The sequence below is a fragment of the Cherax quadricarinatus genome, chromosome 23, assembly GCF_038502225.1.
Source record: "Cherax quadricarinatus isolate ZL_2023a chromosome 23, ASM3850222v1, whole genome shotgun sequence".
Lineage (NCBI taxonomy): Eukaryota > Metazoa > Arthropoda > Malacostraca > Decapoda > Parastacidae > Cherax > Cherax quadricarinatus.
This window is the reverse complement of record NC_091314.1, coordinates 8,087,688-8,104,093: the sequence shown is the minus strand read 5'-3', so window position 1 is coordinate 8,104,093 and position 16,406 is coordinate 8,087,688.

Sequence of the window (16,406 nt, the reverse complement as noted above, 5' to 3'; positions counted from 1 at the left end):
ATAACCCAATAAAGCCAATGCGTCATCGGGGACTGTCTACCTTATTGCCATTAGGTCCTTTAGTACATATTAGTCTTGTCCCTCAGACTGCAACTTACAACAGTCGACTAACACCCGGGTACCTATTTACTGCTAGGTGAACAGGGACAGGTGTAAGCAAACGTGCGCAACGTTTCTACTCATGCCGGGGATCGAGCCTCGAACAGTCAGTATGTAAGTAGAGGATGTTATCAACCAACCCATACTTTAATTTCCTACAAGGAAGGTGGTGCTCAGTCTAGAAAAGTCAGTGGTCGGATGTGCGGCCTCTAAAATTCACAAACTTGTGAAGTTCCCCCTACGCACTTTCATTTCTTCTAGAGCTTCTTCTGTCTCTCATCCTCTTGTACCATGGCTTCAGCTCGGTCGTATTTTTGCTTCTATTTTTCTTCTGCACACTTTCATCACTCTTGAGACTACGCTGAATGAGTGTGGCCACAGCTTACCTGCAAACTGTTGAGGTTTGATATACTCTCTCTTTATTAATGTGTCTCTTAATGATGCTTACATTTTTCTCAGAAATAAAGGCCAGTGAAAGCCGTTTTTTTTTATCTCGCTGTCCAATTGATGCATTTATTGATCTTATTCGTCTCTTTGTATATTCTAGTTTATTTTCTTTCAAAGGCAGCTAGTATTCTCAAACTTCTGATGTTGATACGGCATCTAACCTGTCCCCTGTACTTGCTAAGCTGTGTATGACAGATCTTAATACTTCCCACTGCTGATGTACGTTCTTTCTGGCCTCAATATGTAGGCGGCCTCACGAGAAGGTCTTTCCCAGTCCTTTCTTGTCGCTCTTAACAATTTTGCTCCATTTCCCAAGAGTAAAACTTAACTGATATCTAACCCGCTATCTTGTTTCTTGATGATCGTGTCCACCATTCTCTACCTAGTTTTTCTTTTACCGTCTCCTGCAAGTCTACGCACAGTGGTAAGTACATTCATTATTTTTCCTGATAAATACAGTCTATTAAAAGAAGTGTTCGTGTTTCAATCTTCCTCAGCATTCTCCACATGTGCGACAATAAATAAATAATAATAATAAATTAGTATTTTTATTAATAAAATTAAGCGCTGAGCCCTAAGGACCGTACAGTGTTGCTGGAAGGGCGTGAGGAAGTAGAAATGCGTAAGGGTTGGGAGGGAGGGGTAAGGGATGTGCGAAGGTGGGGAATAATGGAGGTGGGAGTTAGCATAGGAGTAACATTTAAATCATATGTAGTTAGTTCAGTAAGTTAGTTTCCATTAAAATGTCAAAGAATAAACTTTGAGCGAGGAGGTCAGCAAGAGTGAGTGTGTTAGGGCAGTATGTGGTATCCGTGAGTGAGTCGCAGGTGTCCGATAAGTGAGTATGAGAATGCAGTTTCCCACACCTAACAGCCGTGCAAAGATGACCAGAATCCCAAACGTGATTTAATGGAAAATGATTTATTGTGGTCCAGCTTGGACCAATGTTGTCGCCAGCGGTTGCGGAGTTGCTGGAAGAGAACACCGGTATTCTCGAAATGCTCTGCATAGCTGTGAGCTTTCTGAATGTCAGGCATCTCTGTACAAACATGTATCATGGTGAAATAAAATTATTATTATCATTATCATTATTAAAAAATATTTATCTGTGTATACTAGAAATACAACATAACGAAAGTTGTATACGGAGGACGATGGGATGAGGAGAGTAGAATGTCTGAAAGGCTTATAACTTATTTTCGGAGTCTCAAACAACCTTGAATGACAGGAGGACATGGTCGCAAAGTGCATGATAGCAGTAAAGAATTGCACATAACTTTGCTGTCAAAATTCTTTGAGCTGTGAAAATTTCAATTTGCCAGTTTTATTAAACAAATTGTTTCCCACCATAAATGTTTGCATATCACAATTAAATCCTAATTGGGGTTAATATGCTCAGGCAAGCCCATTCAAACCCCTGCACAGAAGCCCTCCAAACTTTCCTCAACACTGGTGAATACTCCTCCAAGATGGATTGAAAAAACTGGAACCGACCTCCGCATGAATCAGATACATGATCTATGTCAAGTAAGGCAACAACAGCACTTCTCCGCTCCATGGAATATTACCTGGAGAGGGTTTCGGGGGTCAACGCCCCCGCGGCCCGGTCTGAGACCAGGCCTCATGGTAGATCAGGGTCTTATCAACCAGGCTGTTACTGCTGGCCGCACGCAAGCTGACGTACGAACCACAGCCCGGTTGGTCAGGTACTGACTTTAGGTGCTTGTCCAGTGCCTTCTTGAAGACAATCAGGAGTCTATTGGTAATCCCCCTACCATCCAAACTATCATTCCTCCATTCCCCCCAAACTACTTCTTAAATCACAACCAAAACTTCGCCTTGAAGCCAAAAAAGATGCCTTAAGCTGTATTGATAACTTAGTCACACAGCACACACTCTCACAAATTATTTACGCTGATGGTTCTGTTCACCAATCCACTGGTGCAGCTGGTAGTGCTGCTGTCGTACAGAGTGATGGATCTCTTAAAGAAATTGGAGCACGCATCAATAATTGAGCCTCTACCCTTCAGACAGAACTGTTTGCCATACTCCTTGAACTGAAATGCATCCATGTATCTAAGACTGACACTTTAATTGTAACCGATTCTCTGTCATTCATAAAAACTCTCAACTCATTAAGTATAAATTGTGGCATGCTTGTGGGAGAGGTTTTTTAGTGCCAGGAAGGAAAAAAAACTGGCAGGAAATGGCAGAAATCGTACACCAAATCCAGTCATTCCTGGAGTGGAACCACAGTCGATGGCCTCCACTCCAAACCAACAGATACAGATACTAATGCCGGAAAAAAAATCCCCCCCCAGTACCAACAATACCACCAGTCCGATAACATTCTTCTTTGCAAATATACAGGGTCTAAAGCCAGCAACAAACAACAAAATACCTTTCATCCGTGGACTGCTTGCAGAGGCAAAGGCAATGTTCGCGGCTTTCACTGAGACCCACATAAAGGATCACTTGGACAACGAAATATGGATCCCAGGTTACAACCTATACAGATGTGACAGAGTGAACAGGCAAAAGGGGGGGGTTGGCCTGTACATTGCAGAGTCACTTGTTTGCACAGAACTGCTAAATGCCTCAAATGATGTAGTGGAAGTTTTAGCAGTAAAGGTCGAGAACCAAAACCTAGTCATTGTGATAGTCTACAAGCCTCCGGATGCAACATCCCAGCAATTCCAGGAACAGCTGTTAAAAATTGACCACTGTCTGGAAAACCTTCCAGCTCCTGCACCCAACATCTTGCTCCTGGGGGATTTCAACTTAAGGCACCTAAAATGGAGGAATATAGCAAATAATATTGTTGCAGTAATAACACCAGGAGGCAGCTCTGATGAAAACTCACACTCACGCGAGCTTTTAAATCTCTGCACAAAATTCAATTTAAACCAGCAAATAATAGAGCCTACTAGACTGGAGAATACACTAGACCTCATCTTCACTAACAATGATGATCTGATAAGAAATATCACCATATCAAAAACAATATACTCAGATCACAACATAATTGAGGTTCAGTCATGTATGCGCGGAGCCCCAGACCGACATAAGGAGATTAGTCACGAGGGAGCATTCACCAAATTCAACTTCAATAACAAAAACATAAAGTGGGACCAAGTAAACCAAGTCCTAACCGTTATAAGCTGGGAAGATATACTAAGCAACACAGACCCCAACTTATGCCTAGAACAGATTAACTCGGTAGCACTCGATGTATGCACAAGGCTTATTCCTCTAAGAAAAAGGAGGAGTAGATGTAAAACAGAAAGAGACAGGCGCTCCCTTTACAGGCGACGGAAAAGAATAACAGAGCGGCTAAAAGAGGTCAATATATCTGAAATGCGTAGGGAGACACTGGTCAGAGAAATAGCAAGCATCGAGCTTAAGCTAAAAGAATCCTTTAGGAGTCAGGAATCGCGGGAAGAACTAAAAGCCATAAATGAAATCGAAAGAAACCCAAAGTATTTCTTCTCCTATGCCAAATCAAAATCGAGAACAACGTCCAGTATTGGGCCCCTACTTAAACAAGATGGGTCCTACACAGATGACAACAAGGAAATGAGTGAGCTACTCAAGTCCCAATATGACTCAGTTTTTAGCAAGCCGCTAACCAGACTGAGAGTCGAAGATCAAAATGAATTTTTTATGAGAGAGCCACAAAATTTGATTAACACAAGCCTATCCGATGTTATCCTGACGCCAAATGACTTCGAACAGGCGATAAATGACATGCCCATGCACTCTGCCCCAGGGCCAGACTCATGGAACTCTGTGTTCATCAAGAACTGCAAGAAGACCCTATCACGAGCCTTTTCCATCCTATGGAGAGGGAGCATGGACACGGGGGTCATCCCACAGTTACTAAAAACAACAGACATAGCCCCACTCCACAAAGGGGGCAGTAAAGCAACAGCAAAGAACTACAGACCAATAGCACTAACATCCCATATCATAAAAATCTTTGAAAGGGTCCTAAGAAGCAAGATCACCACGCATCTAGAAACCCATCAGTTACACAACCCAGGGCAACATGGGTTTAGAACAGGTCGCTCCTGTCTGTCTCAACTATTGGACCACTACGACAAGGTCCTAAATGCACTAGAAGACAAAAAGAATGCAGATGTAATATATACAGACTTTGCAAAAGCCTTCGACAAGTGTGACCATGGCGTAATAGCGCACAAAATGCGTGCTAAAGGAATAACAGGAAAAGTCGGTCGATGGATCTATAATTTCCTCACTAACAGAACACAGAGAGTAGTCGTCAACAGAGTAAAGTCCGAGGCAGCTACGGTGAAAAGCTCTGTTCCACAAGGCACAGTACTCGCTCCCATCTTGTTCCTCATCCTTATATCCGACATAGACAAGGATGTCAGCCACAGCACCGTGTCTTCCTTTGCAGATGACACCCGAATCTGCATGACAGTGTCTTCCATTGCAGACACTGCAAAGCTCCAGGCAGACATCAACCAAATCTTTCAGTGGGCTGCAGAAAACAATATGAAGTTCAACGATGAGAAATTTCAATTACTCAGATATGGTAAACATGAGGAAATTAAATCTTCATCAGAGTACAAAACAAATTCTGGCCACAAAATAGAGCGAAACACCAACGTCAAAGACCTGGGAGTGATCATGTCGGAGGATCTCACCTTCAAGGACCATAACATTGTATCAATCGCATCTGCTAGAAAAATGACAGGATGGATAATGAGAACCTTCAAAACTAGGGAGGCCAAGCCCATGATGACACTCTTCAGGTCACTTGTTCTATCTAGGCTGGAATATTGCTGCACACTAACAGCACCTTTCAAGGCAGGTGAAATTGCCGACCTAGAAAATGTACAGAGAACTTTCACGGCGCGCATAACGGAGATAAAACACCTCAATTATTGGGAGCGCTTGAGGTTCCTAAACCTGTATTCCCTGGAACGCAGGAGGGAGAGATACATGATTATATACACCTGGAAAATCCTAGAGGGACTAGTACCGAACTTGCACACGAAAATCACTCACTACGAAAGCAAAAGACTTGGCAGACGATGCACCATCCCCCCAATGAAAAGCAGGGGTGTCACTAGCACGTTAAGAGACCATACAATAAGTGTCAGGGGCCCGAGACTGTTCAACTGCCTCCCAGCACACATAAGGGGGATTACCAACAGACCCCTGGCAGTCTTCAAGCTGGCACTGGACAAGCACCTAAAGTCAGTTCCGGATCAGCCGGGCTGTGGCTCGTATGTTGGTTTGCGTGCAGCCAGCAGCAACAGCCTGGTTGATCAGGCTCTGATCCACCAGGAGGCCTGGTCTCAGACCGGGCCGCGGGGGCGTTGACCCCCGGAACTCTCTCCAGGTAAACTCCAGGTAAACAGGTATGGTAAGATTGTGGACAGTGTAGTTAGAGTGCACAGGCTGTGGATCCCATCTCACATTGGTCCTCAGATGCATGATAGAACTGATAAATTGGCTAAGCTGTATACTTTCAAAGAGGGAGTAGATTACAGTCTTGGGTTGTCAATTAGCAGTTTGAGAACAATAATACGAAAAGAACTTCAACTGAATTTTATTGGCTTAGACTTAGGGAGACTGACACAAGTCAGTCCATCTATCATCATTCAAATTCAAACTTTATTCTCTATAAGTATTACAATGCTGAGTTTACAGAATTTGGTTATTGTGTGGTTTACATGTAGTAAAATAATAATTACAGAGTGTACCACTAGAACGCCTAGCATGGCTAGGCATTTCGGGCAGACTTATATTAAATCTTAGGTTTAAAATGTTACAGAATTATGACTGTATAGTCCTTGTGGCTTAGCGCTTCTTTTTGATTATTATAATAATAATAATAATACAGAATTATCAGATAAGTTGGTATTATGGCTAAGTGACTAAATACTAGTTGTGAGTTTAGCAATGTGAATGCTTTTGTTTTGGCACTATACATAGTTTCAGTATTGGAGTATCACAGGCCAACTTTTGACTAGTTAAGATTCATTATTTTGAGATTGAGATTGATATTTCTGTTTATGGTCAAATGGGTGAGTGAGTGTAAGTGTGAACCACCAGGTGGTATTCGTATTATTAGTTGACAGGGTGTATCAGGGAGATAAGATGTTTTCTGATGGTAGTTTTGAAGGTGATGAATGTGTCTGCAGTTTTGGAATTTTCAGGTAGGGTGTTCCAGATTTTAGGGCCTTTGACATACATTGAATTTTTGTAAAGGTTTAGCCGGACACGGGGAATGTCATAGAGATGTTTGTGTCTGGTGTTATGCCTGTGGGTTCTGTCACAACTATCATGCAGGAGGAGCCACATGTCTATGATGCATCCAACAAGATAAGCAGACTCTTGGATGTCACTACTGCCCGGCTCCGGCTGGGTTACAAGTATCTACCAGACGAACTCTACCAGATGAACTATTGTCACACCTTGCGTCATTATGTACTGGAGTGCGATAAAATTAATGAATTTAGAGACAACTCACTCAGAAGTGTTCAAGAAATGGCAAAGTATTTTATTCACAGACCATTCTGGAAAAATACCCTGACTTTGCTCCCTGTAAATAAAGCATTACCACATGTGTGTGTGTGTGTGTACTCACCTATTTGTGGTTGCAGGGGTCGAGTCTTAGTGTGTTAGTTACCATTTTGTCCTAGGCACATGTCGATTAGACACTAGGCCTGTTGTATATGCGTCCGTGTGTATGTATGTGTGTGTGTGTGTGTGTGTACTCACCTATTTGTACTCACCTATTTGTGGTTGCAGGGGTCGAGTCCTAGCTCCTGGCCCCGCCTCTTCACCGGTTGCTACTAGGCCCTCTCTCTCCCCGCTCCATGAGCTTTATCAAACCTCGTCTTAAAACTGTGTATGGTTCCTGCCTCCACTACGTCATTTTCTAGGCTATTCCACTGCCTTACAACTCTATGACTGAAGAAATACTTCCTACTATCTCTCTGACTCATTTGTGTCTTCAACTTCCAATTGTGGCCTCTTGTTTCTGTGTCCCCTCCCTGGAACATCCTGTCCTTGTCCACCTTGTCTATTCCACGCAGTATTTTATATGTCGTTATCATGTCTCCCCTGACCCTCCTGTCCTCCAGTGTCGCCAGGCCGATTTCCCTTAATCTTTCTTCATAGGACATTCCCCTTAGCTCTGGAACTAACCTTGTTGCAAACCTTTGTACTTTCTCTAGTTTCTTGACATGCTTTATCAAGTGCGGGTTCCAAACAGGTGCTGCATACTCCAGTATGGGCCTGACATACACGGTGTACAGTGTCTTGAATGATTCCTTACTAAGGTATCGGAATGCTGTTCTCAGGTTTGCCAGGCGCCCATATGCTGCAGCAGTTATCTGATTGATGTGTGCTTCCGGAGACATGCTCGGTGTTATACTCACCCCAAGATCTTTCTCCTTGAGTGAGGTTTGCAGTCTTTGGCCACCTAGCCTATACTCTGTCTGTGGTCTTCTGTGCCCTTCCCCTATCTTCATGACTTTGCATTTGGCAGGATTAAATTCGAGAAGCCATTTGCTGGACCAGGTGTCCAGTCTGTCCAGGTCTCTTTGAAGTCCTGCCTGGTCCTCATCAGATTTAATTCTCCTCATTAACTTCACATCATCTGCAAACAGGGACACTTCTGAGTCTAACCCTTCCGTCATGTCGTTCACATGTGTGTGTGTGTGTGTGTGTGTGTGTGTGTGTGTGTGTGTGTGTGTGTGTGTGTGTGTGTGTGTGTGTCTGTCTGTCTGTCTGTCTGTCTGTCTGTGTCTGTGTATGTGTGCTTGTGTGTGTGTTTGCATGTGTATTTGTGTACTCATATATGTGTGAGTGCTTGTACTCGTGTGTTTACCTGGAGTTTACCTGGAGAGAGTTTCGGGGGTCAACGCCCCCGCGGCCCGGTCAGTGACCAGGCCTCCTGGTGGATCAGCGCCTGATCAACCAGGCTGTTGCTGCTGGCTGCACGCAAACCAACGTACGAGCCACAGCCCGGCTGATCAGGAACTGACTTTAGGTGCTTGTCCAGTGCCAGCTTGAAGACTGCCAGGGGTCTGTTGGTAATCCCCCTTATGTGTGCTGGGAGGCAGTTGAACAGTCTCGGGCCCCTGACACTTATTGTATGGTCTCTTAACGTGCTAGTGACACCCCTGCTTTTCATTGGGGGGATGGTGCATCGTCTGCCAAGTCTTTTGCTTTCGTAGTGAGTGATTTTCGTGTGCAAGTTCGGTACTAGTCCCTCTAGGATTTTCCAGGTGTATATAATCATGTATCTCTCCCTCCTGCGTTCCAGGGAATACAGGTTTAGAAACCTCAAGCGCTCCCAGTAATTGAGGTGTTTTATCTCCGTTATGCGCGCCGTGAAAGTTCTCTGTACATTTTCTAGGTCGGCAATTTCACCTGCCTTGAAAGGTGCTGTTAGAGTGCAGCAATATTCCAGCCTAGATAGAACAAGTGACCTGAAGAGTGTCATCATGGGCTTGGCCTCCCTAGTTTTGAAGGTTCTCATTATCCATCCTGTCATTTTTCTAGCAGATGCGATTGATACAATGTTATGGTCCTTGAAGGTGAGATCCTCCGACATAATCACTCCCAGGTCTTTGACGTTGGTGTTTCGCTCTATTTTGTGGCCAGAATTTGTTTTGTACTCTGATGAAGATTTAATTTCCTCATGTTTACCATATCTGAGTAATTGAAATTTCTCATCGTTGAACTTCATATTGTTTTCTGCAGCCCACTGAAAGATTTGGTTGATGTCCGCCTGGAGCCTTGCAGTGTCTGCAATGGAAGACACTGTCATGCAGATTCGGGTGTCATCTGCAAAGGAAGACACGGTGCTGTGGCTGACATCCTTGTCTATGTCGGATATGAGGATGAGGAACAAGATGGGAGCTAGTACTGTGCCTTGTGGAACAGAGCTTTTCACCGTAGCTGCCTCGGACTTTACTCTGTTGACGACTACTCTCTGTGTTCTGTTAGTGAGGAAATTATAGATCCATCGACCGACTTTTCCTGTTATTCCTTTAGTGCGCATTTTGTGCGCTATTACGCCATGGTCACACTTGTCGAAGGCTTTTGCAAAGTCTGTATATATTACATCTGCATTCTTTTTGTCTTCTAGTGTGTCTGTGTGTATACTCACCTATTTGTGTATGTGTGTGCGTGTGTGTGTGTGTGTGTGTGTGTGTGTGTGTGTGTGTGTGTGTGTGTGTGTGTGTGTGTGTGTGTGTGTGTGTGTGTGTGTACTCACCTAATTGTACTCATCTAATTGTGGTTGCAGGGGTCGAGACTCAGCTCCTGGCCCCGCCTTTTCACTGATCGCTACTGGGTCCTCTCTCTCTCTGCTTCCTGAGCTTTGTCATACCTCTTCTTAAAACTATGTATGGTTCCTGCCTCCACTACTTCACTTGCTAGGCAATTCCACTTGCTGACAACTCTATGACTGAAGAAATGCTTCCTAACGTCCCTGTGACTCGTCTGAGTCTTCAGCTTCCAGTTGTGACCCCTTGTCCCTGTGCCCCCTCTCTGGAACATCCTGTCTCTGTCCACCTTGTCTATTCCCCGCAGTATCTTGTATGTCGTTATCATGTCTCCCCTGACCCTTCTGTCCTCCAGTGTCGTCAGTCCGATTTCCCTTAACCTTTCCTCGTACGACATTCCCTTGAGCTCTGGGACTAGCCTTGTTGCAAACCTTTGTACTTTCTCTAACTTCTTGACGTGCTTGACCAGGTGTGGGTTCCAGACTGGTGCTGCATACTCCAGTATGGGCCTAACATACACAGTGTACAGTGTCTTGAACGATTCCTTATTAAGGTATCGGAACGCTATTCTCAGGTTTGCCAGGCGCCCGTATGCTGCAGCAGTTATTTGGTTGATGTGTGCCTCCGGTGATGTGCTCGGTGTTATGGTCACCCCAAGGTCTTTCTCCCTGAGTGAGGTCTGTAGTCTTTGTCCACCTAGCCTATACTCTGTCTGCGGTCTTCTTTGCCCCTCCCCAATCTTCATGACTTTGCATTTGGCTGGATTGAATTCGAGAAGCCAGTTACTGGACCACATGTCCAGCCTGTCCAGGTCTCTTTGCAGTCCTGCCTCATCCTCGTCCGATTTAATTCTTCTCATCAACTTCACGTCATCTGCGAACAGGGACACTTCAGAATCTATTCCTTCCATCATGTCGCTCACATATATCAAAAATAGCACTGGTCCTAGAACTGACCCCTGTGGGACCCCGCTCGTAACAGGCGCCCACTGTGATACCTCTTCACGTACCATGACTCGTTGCTGCCTCCCTGTCAGGTATTCCCTTATCCATTGCAGTGCCCTCCCTTTTACATGCGCCTGATCCTCCAGCTTCTGCACTAATCTCTTGTGGGGAACTGTGTCAAAGGCCTTCCTGCAGTCTAGGAAAACGCAATCTCCCCACCCCTCTCTCTCGTGTCTTACTTCTGTTACCTTGTCATAAAACTCCAGGAGGTTTGTGATACAGGATTTGCCTTCCATGAACCCATGCTGGTTTTCATTTATAATCTTGTTCCTTTCCAGGTGTTCGACCACTCTCCTCCTGATAATCTTCTCAATGACTTTGCACACAATACATGTCAGAGACACAGGTCTGTAGTTTAGTGCCTCGTTTCTGTTTCCTTTCTTAAATTTGGGGACTAAATTAGCTGTCTTCCATTTCTCAGGTAGTTGCCCAGTTTCAAGGGATGTGTTGAAGATTGTGGTTAGAGGCATGCACAGCATCTCTGCTCCTTCTCTAAGGACCCATGGGGAGATGTTGTCCGGTCCCATCGCCTTTGAGGTGTCAAGGTCACTTAAGAGCTTCTTCACCTCCTCCTCAGTTGTTCGTATGTCATCCAACACTTGTTGGTATATTCCCTCTTGATGTTCCCTTCTGTGCTGTCTTCCCAAAGCCCTTCCTGTCTCTACTGTAAAAACTTCCTTAAATCTCCTGTTCAGCTCCTCACATACCTCCTGATCATTTCTTGTGAGTTCTCCACCTTCTGTCCTTAATCTGATCACCTGGTCTTTGACTGTTGTCTTCCTCCTGATGTGGCTATACAACAGTTTCGGGTCAGTCTTGATTCTCGATGCTATGTCATTTTCATACTGTTGCTGGGCCTCCCTCCTTACCTGTGCATACTCATTCCTGGCTCTGCGACTGATCTCCCTATTTTCGTGTGTTCTCTGCCTTCTGTACTTTTTCCATTCTCTATTGCACTTTGTTTTTGCCTCCTTACACCGTCGGGTAAACCAGGGGCTCGTTCTGGTCTTCCCGTTGTTACTGTTGCCCTTGGGAATAAACTTTTCCACTGCCTCCTTGCATTTTGTTGTTACATATTCCATCATTTCATTTACTGGCTTTCCTGCCAGTTCTCTGTCCCGCTGGACCTCCCGCAGGAAGTTCTTCAACCCTATGTAGTCCCCTCTTTTATAGTCAGGCTTTTCCCATTCAACTCCTGTTATTCTCCCCACTTGCAGCTCTACTATGTATTCAAAGCACAGAACCACGTGGTCGCTAGCTCCTAGGGGACTCTCATACTTGATGTCCTCAATGTCTGAGCTGCCCAGGGTGAACACAAGGTCCAATCTTGCTGGTTCATCCTCCCCTCTTACTCTGGTAGTGTCCTTAACATGTTGGTGCATGAGGTTTTCCAGCACCACGTCCAACATCCTGGCTCTCCATGTTTCGGGACCCCCATGTGGCTCCAGGTTTTCCCAGTCGATCTCCCTGTGGTTGAAATCCCCCATAACCAGCAACTTTGCTCTGCTGGAATGAGCACTTCTTGCCACCTCAGCAAGTGTGTCCACCATTGCTCTGTTGCTCTCTTCATATTCCTCTCTTGGCCTCCTGCAGTTCTGTGGTGGATTATACATCACTGCAATGACCACTTTGTGTTCCCCAGACTGAAGTGTACCTGCTATGTAGTCTCTTTCTCCCGTCTCATCTATGCCTTCCATTTTCTCGAATTTCCATCTGTTTTTTACGAGCAGAGCAACCCCACCTCCCCCCCTGCCCCTTCTATCTTTCCTCATGATCTGGTATCCTGGTGGGAAGATTGCATCTGTTATTGTCTCTGTGAGTTTTGTTTCTGTTACTGCTATGATGTCTGGGGACTTCTCATTGACTCTTTCTTGCCATTCCTCATGTTTATTCGTTAATCCATCTGCATTTGTGTACCAAACCTTCAACTTCTGTTCTAATACTGTAACTGTGGTGCGGGGGGTGGAAACAGAGAGATTGGTGTGTGATGGTTGGTTTGGATTGTTCAGTTGCCTTGGGGGTGTCGTGGCTGGAGTCCTTCTGCAGGTGTTTCTGAGGGGTGTGCTTGTCCTTCCATTTGAACCTGGGTTATTCTGCTCTCCTTTTTCATTTCCTCCCATTTCTCCTTTCGTTTTTGAACTCTCTCTTTCATTGTCTTCCTTTCGTCCTGTGTTCTGTCTCGATCGAGGTACACACTCCTGAACTCCTGCTTGCCTCTCAGCCGTGCTTTCTCCTGCAGGATCATGGTTCGGGTTGATTCTGCCTTGAAAATTGCTTTGAGAGGCCGATTCCTTTTCTTTGTGAACCACCCAATTCTCCGAAAATTTGCCACCTGGGTCATGTCCCCCTCGCCTATCACCTTCATGATATCTTCAATCGCTTTTTTCTCCTCCTGCTTTCTTTCATCATAAGTTTCCCCTTTAGCTTCGTCTAGCCCATAGACAAACACGGATCTCTCCCTTTCCACCTCCCACTGTGACTCCCATTGCATCCTCTGATGTGTTTTAGTTTCTTCCCGTGGAGTGTTCCTTCCTTCAGTCCCTTCCCTAGTTATGGCCCCTATGCTTCTTGGTTTGTCCTTCCTGCTCACCTGTTCCTGGCCCCCACAGGTATCTGGTAAGGACCTTGCACATGTCCTAGTTCCTTCAATGTCTTCCAACCTCTCATTCTGTCCTAGTGTGCTCCCTGCCTTTGTTTTGGCCCCATGTGGGTTTGACAGGACCTCTGCATACAGTTTAGTTTCCATGCTTCCTTCAGACCTGTTGTCTGTGTTTGATGTAGCCATTGCCGATGCTACTTCTGTAATATCTTTGTCTCTGTGCTGTTTCAGATGTCTCAGCTCCTCTTCTAATCTCTCTATCTTGATTTCTGCTGCTGTGGCCTGTTGCTTCCACCTTCTGCATTCTGCTGCTAACCTCTCTTCCATCTTCCTTTCCAGCTCATCTAGTCTCCTTCCCCAGTCTTCCTCCCTTTTTTTGAGCTCTACCTCCCATTCCTCCCTCCCAGATTCGTCCTTGGAGCCCCTTGTCCTCATCCTGGTTCTAGGTTCACCTGTTGCTCCACAGAAGGGGGGACGGGTGTGTATGTGTGTGTGTGTATGTGTGTGTGTGTGTGTGTGTGTGTGTGTGTGTGTGTGTGTGTGTGTGTGTGTGTGTGTGTGTGTGTGTGTGTGTGTGTGTGTGTGTGTGTGTGTGTGTGTGTGTGTGTGTGTGTGTGTGTGTGTGTGTATGTGTGTGTGAGTGTGTGTGTGTGTGTGACCCTACAGTTAATATTTGCACCAATAACTCATTACAGTTGTGACCGGGTGTGGACGTGTGAATTGTTCATTACTCTATAATTTGTTCATGATTGTAGCCATGTATAAACGTAAGTAAATTTACTTACAGAATTCTTTACCTTTGTAACTTGTGAGTTCATAACCTTTGTACCTAGTTCAGCTATCAAAACATTGGGGGCCCAGTCCCTGGACCCATTATGTACCTCTGTAATCTGTAAATACCTTTGTAACTTGTCATGATTGTGACCAGATCTACCTGGAGTTCATTACCTTTGTAACTTGCTCAGCTATCAAAACTTCGGGGCCCAGTCCCTGGACCCATTATGTACCTCTAATTTTTTGACTACCGCCCACAGGATGGGTATGAGGTGCATAATAAACATATTAAACTAACTAACTGACGTGACAGTCCTCGGACATTAGTGCCCGTTGTTTCTCCATGCGTTATCAGCAAGTTGCGTGTATCCAGTACTAAGTGGGAGAATGTGGTCTCCCAAACCCAGTATCGGTGGGAAGATGTTGGCCAAAATTCTAAAAGTGGTTTCATAATAAACAATTTATTGTGTTCCATTGCAGACCAACGTTATTGCCAGCGGTTGTGGAGGTGGTTAGAGAATACTGATAAATAGTCTGAGTAAAGAATGCCTCTATGGGATATCTGGAGGTCTTGAATAACTGACCGCGAGGGTGAGTCTGCATGTTCTTTGCCTTGAACATCGGAGTGTTCAGGGATCCAGCAAAATACAACTTTTTTTGTTTACTAGAAATGCGACATAGCCAAAGCTGTTTAGTGCGAAGGGCGATGGGATGATAGGAGTCGAATTTCTGGACGGATTATAACACACTTTGGTAATCAGAAACAACTAGGAACGGCGAGGCGGACATGGTCGCTATGTGTATGATAGCAGTGAAAACACTGGCTGACTACATCAGGGAATTTAGAACCGTCAGTGTACATGGCTATAACATGAGGGTGAGACTGGAAGTGATCAATAAAAAATGAACATAAAATTGGAGGCAAGTGAGTTTTTGCTCATGAAAGTGGGGAAAAGCAAGCATGAATCGTCGGAACTTTCCAGGGAGGTAAAAATAAAATGTAGGATGAACGTGAGAGGTAAATTAAGGGAAGCCATGAGAGAACGAATACGATGAGAGGAGCGTAATAAATAGGGGATGATTATAAAAATTAGCCATATTAACTTCAGTTAGCGTTCTATACGTGGAAGGGTCGTGTAGGTCGAGGTAGCGAATAAAATAAGAGACAACGGGCATCGCGTCGATCTTATAAAGAAGGGACGTTCGCTACTGCATATAGGCTCTAGACTGGGGAAGATTGAAAAAGACCCGAGACACAAAGCACAACTCTAGATGATGAATGGAATCAGGTGTAGAAAGAGGAGTGCAGAAGCTGAAGAATATTATTGGTAACCGTAGCTGAGTTTAGGCAAGACCAGTGTTGAAAGAAGGTGAAGAAGGGTTCGTGTATCAGTTCCCTAAGAAAGATGGGCTAGAGTTTTAAGGAGTTTCAGGCGGCTATGACATGCAGCTTTCAGGGGGGTTATGTGAGGCTTCCAGGACACTGAGCGATCCAACAGAAGGCAGAGCAATTTGACAGTATCCTGTTCAGGAATGCAGTCACATTGCAGGTATAGAGCGGTACGAGGGATAATACGGCGTCTTTTGTAAGTTATCTGGTGTGTTTAAACAGCAGAAGACTTCAGCCCACTAGAGGTGACCCAGTCTGAAATACACACTGTTTCTGTCAGTGTTTGGATTTCCCGGTATAATTAAATGTTCTAACCTTCATCACCTAAAATGGAGGAATATAGCAAATAATATTGTTGCAGTAATAACACCAGGAGGCAGCTCTGATGAAAACTCACACTCACACGAGCTTTTAAATCTCTGCACAAAATTCAATTTAAACCAGCAAATAATAGAGCCTACTAGACTGGAGAATACACTAGACCTCATATTCACTAACAATGATGATCTGATAAGAAATGTCACCATATCAAAAACAATATACTCAGATCACAACATAATTGAGGTTCAGACATGTATGCGAGGAGCCCCAGACCGACAAAATGAGACTAGTCACGAGGGAGCATTCACCAAATTCAACTTCAATAACAAAAACATAAAGTGGGACCAAGTAAACCAAGTCCTAACCGATATAAGCTGGGAAGATATACTAAGCAACACAGACCCAAACTTATGCCTAGAACAGATTAACTCGGTGGCACTCGATGTATGCACAAGGCTTATTCCTCTAAGAAAAAGGAGGAGTAGATGTAAAATAGA